General features: G+C 52.5%; 1 non-coding gene across 1 annotated transcript; it reads right to left on the bottom strand.

The window, feature by feature from the left end:
* Window positions 1-3,231: 3,231 nt before the first annotated feature.
* TRNAQ-CUG (transfer RNA glutamine (anticodon CUG)) lies at window positions 3,232-3,303 on the bottom strand. Its single transcript has one exon. It is a non-coding gene; the product is annotated as a tRNA-Gln (tRNA).
* Between the last annotated feature and the right edge of the window lie 228 nt (window positions 3,304-3,531).

Below are 3,531 nucleotides of genomic sequence, written 5' to 3'. Positions count from 1 at the left end.
CCCTAGGAAATATGATTTTAAAAAAGTAATAAGAAAAATCATTCCAAATTTTAATGTCTTACTTTAATTTAGCAATAATAATCATCATTATTATTGGCCTTGGAGTGTTCTTTTAGAAAAGTATCTCTCTTGTGGTGAACACTTTGATTGGAAGTTCAATTCCTTCATTTTTGTTTTTGTATCTTTTCCTTCAAATTCCTGCACTATTAAATTGAATAATTTTAAATAAAAAAATAGAATCTATAAGAGCTCAATTTTATAAAAGCATATTTATGTATAGTCTTCTCTCTGTAGTTATACCAAAAATGACTCCATCAATATTTACCTAATGTTAACAAAAGTTATTTTTGAATTTAAGATGTTTCAAAATTTTACACATTTTGTATTTTCTGTAGCATTTGAGTTTTGTATAATAAGCAGGTATAATTTTTGAAAAAACATAGACTAACATAAAAAATAGATTTGAAGAAAAATACGTAAAGACATTAACTAGTTAATCCAGGGGACTGCTTGTTAATTGCAGGTGACTGCTTATCTTCTTCTTTATGTATTTTTCATATTTTTAAATTTAAAAAGTGAATGAAGGAAAAGAACAGAATAGATATGGAAGAGGTGTGGGGTAGGTGAGAGGAAAGGTAAAGGGGAAGAAAAACCCAGTTCCGGCAGGAATTGTGTTTAAGTTGAAGATTTGGGGGGAGCAGCTGTTGGGATATGGAGGATGTTTGGGAGGCAGATGGGTCATGAGGATCTTTAGGACAGTTGTATGCCTGTTACATGATTCCTCCTCAGTGTTTGGTTTTCCCAAAAGAAATATACAGACTTAAATTTCTTGTCAAGCATTTTTACCATTTGTGATTCTCTTTTATTAGGAGCAGTATAAACACAGTGGTTCTGAGCATGTCTTCTGGGGCCAGGCTGCCTTGGGCTCAAATTCCCGCTTTCAAATACCGCTCAGTGGCCTGAGTGACTGGGCAGGTTACTCAACCTTTCCCTGTCTCAGTTTTCTCATACATAAAATGAGGGTGATAATACGATATAGGCCTGTTGTAAGGATTAAATGAGTAAACTACGTGTAACGCTTCTAGACATGCCTGGCACATGGCACTTTGCATATATATAGTCACTGAGCACTAGCTCTTGTATTTTGGGAGTGACACTGCATCAAGACTTGGTGTGATGAAACTGATTTTAAGTTACATCAGTGATACTTTTCAGTGGCTGTGGACCCTCCTAGGGAGAGTGAAGTAATCTTCTCCTTCCAGCTGGAATCTCCTGGGTGGGGAGGATCTGAAAGTTTATTAGCTCATCTCTTCAGCTCATTAAAAGGGGAATGATGATCCAACTCCTTACGTCAACACTGCCCCCAATAAAAATTTATAGTTTTATGGTGGAAGACATTTCTACACATGACACAAAACCCAGGATCTTTAGGGTGATACATACGGCTACATAAAAATTTAAATTCAAAATACCAGACGCACTTTAAAAAGATCATAGGTAGAAAGAAATCATTATTTTTTATTTAGTATAAATTTTTATCAAAGTTACATATGCCCAAAAGCTTGTTATGGAAAACAGTAGCCCCCAATCCCCTCTCACATTTCCTCTCTCCAGGGATAACCACTTCCAACTCCCGTAACCAACTATTTGGCTATCTCCTTATCTCTAAATCAATCCTGTCGCCGCCGGGTTTTCAAGTCTTCCACCCCAGGCCCTGCAGACCGGCCCGCAAAGGGAAAAGGAGCTGGCGCCTTTCCCTACCCGCCGCTCATCTCCGCGGGAGCCGGCGAGGCCCCTGACTCGGCTTCCGCCCACGTGCAAACCGACCTGGCCCTGCTCACCCCTCCGGACCCCACCGGGCAAGGAAACTTGGCGAGCACACAGGCCAGCCAGCAGCTTGGCGATTTCCGGCGGAGCCGGCGTCGCGGGCGGATCGGGACGGGGCGGCCGTCGCCCAAACCCAGCGACCGATGCCGCTGCTGGGGTCGCCCGGCTCCTCTCCCGCCCATGCCCTGCTTTCTCCCTTCTTCTGGGCCATTCTCCGCCCTGCCCTGCCTCTCGCCCTTCCTCGGCTCTCGTGTGCGGCCCCACGCCTCTTTCTTTTCACGTCCTCCGAAGTGGAGCCTCCAACAGACGGCCACGGTTTCCCGTCCCTTGTCACCGCCGAAAGTTCCAGAACAGAAACGCGGAGACGCCCCGCAGCGCCCGGAGGAGAGCGCCGTGGCTCGCCGAGCAGGCCCGTCGTCGCCCTGCCCCGCGCGTCCCCACGGAGCGGGAGGGCTCGGGCGTCTTCCCCGCGGAGCCGAGGCGCGGCGGGACGGAGGGGAGCCCGCGGGCCCGGGGCTCGGAGCTGCTCCGGCTCGGCTGACCTTCGGCCGCGGGCCAGGGAGCCCTGGTCTCCACGGGCGCGGGGATCCCGGGCGCGGAGTCCTGGTTCCCGCGGAGCCGGGGACGGAAGGAGGAGAGTCCCTGGAGTCAGGTTCCGAAGTCGAGTGTGACGGCGGCCTTGAGCGTCCGATGGAGACTTAGGAGCTAGAAATTCTGACCGAAATCTCAGTCAGTTAGGATAGAATAAATGAAAATTCTGACTGAAATAGGCCGTTGAAATAAATTACAGAGCTTCCAACTCAGGTCTCGAACCGCCGACCCCAGGACTCAGTCACCATCGCCAATGGCCGCGCCCGCCGCCGCCTCACAGCGCCTCCCGCGGACTCTTCCTCTCCCGGAGACGACGGGTCCGGCGACGAGACGGGCCGTGCGAAGACCCCTCGTGGTGCGGGACGGAGTGGACGCCGCCTCTGCCTTTTGCCCGCCCTCCCCGAGGCCCGAGGGTGACCCCCAGGAGGGGGTGGCACTGGCTCGGTCGCCGGGCCCCTTGGCGGCGGGGCCGGGGCCCCCGAGGCCCAGCGCCGTGCAGAGCTGCACGGGGCCAGCGGGGGCACCGCAGCCTCGGTCACCCGATACGCCTGCCCTGTCCCTGTGGACCCGGCCCTTCGCAGAACCCGGTGTCCAGGTCCCCGACTCCCGAGGAGGAGACGGGAGAGCGCGGGGGACACGGAGGCGAGGCGCGGCCGGCGGCGGGAGCAGGAGGGAGGCGCGACCGGAGCAGCGCGGGGCCGCGGGGCTGCCTTCCCGGGACCAGACCCTTCCTCTCCCGACAGCAGGACGCGAGGGGGGCGCCACACCTCGTTTGAGGAGTAAAAAACGGCCGTCGTCCTAAAGGGAAGGCCAAGGTCCCACCGAGATTTGAACTCGGATCGCTGGATTCAGAGTCCAGAGTGCTCACCATTACACCATGGAACCCGCACGGGGACCGCCCCTTGCGGCTCCCCACAGTGGGTGGATCAGCGCTCATTCAATGTCCCTAGTTCCTGCCGACAATCCCAAGACATTTCTTCTACTCATCGGACGAGACGAGTACGGTTGACCTGCGTGGGTGGTCGACCGTCTTGCTTCCTCTCGGCCCCTCTCCTTGGATTGACTTCCTGTCACCTCAGAAAATGATGTCAAATCCACTCTTGCGCTTAGGGC

Source organism: Diceros bicornis, chromosome 4 (assembly GCF_020826845.1).
Source record: "Diceros bicornis minor isolate mBicDic1 chromosome 4, mDicBic1.mat.cur, whole genome shotgun sequence".
Lineage (NCBI taxonomy): Eukaryota > Metazoa > Chordata > Mammalia > Perissodactyla > Rhinocerotidae > Diceros > Diceros bicornis.
Note: the sequence above shows the minus strand (reverse complement) of the source record. Positions and strands in the feature narration are given on the sequence as shown.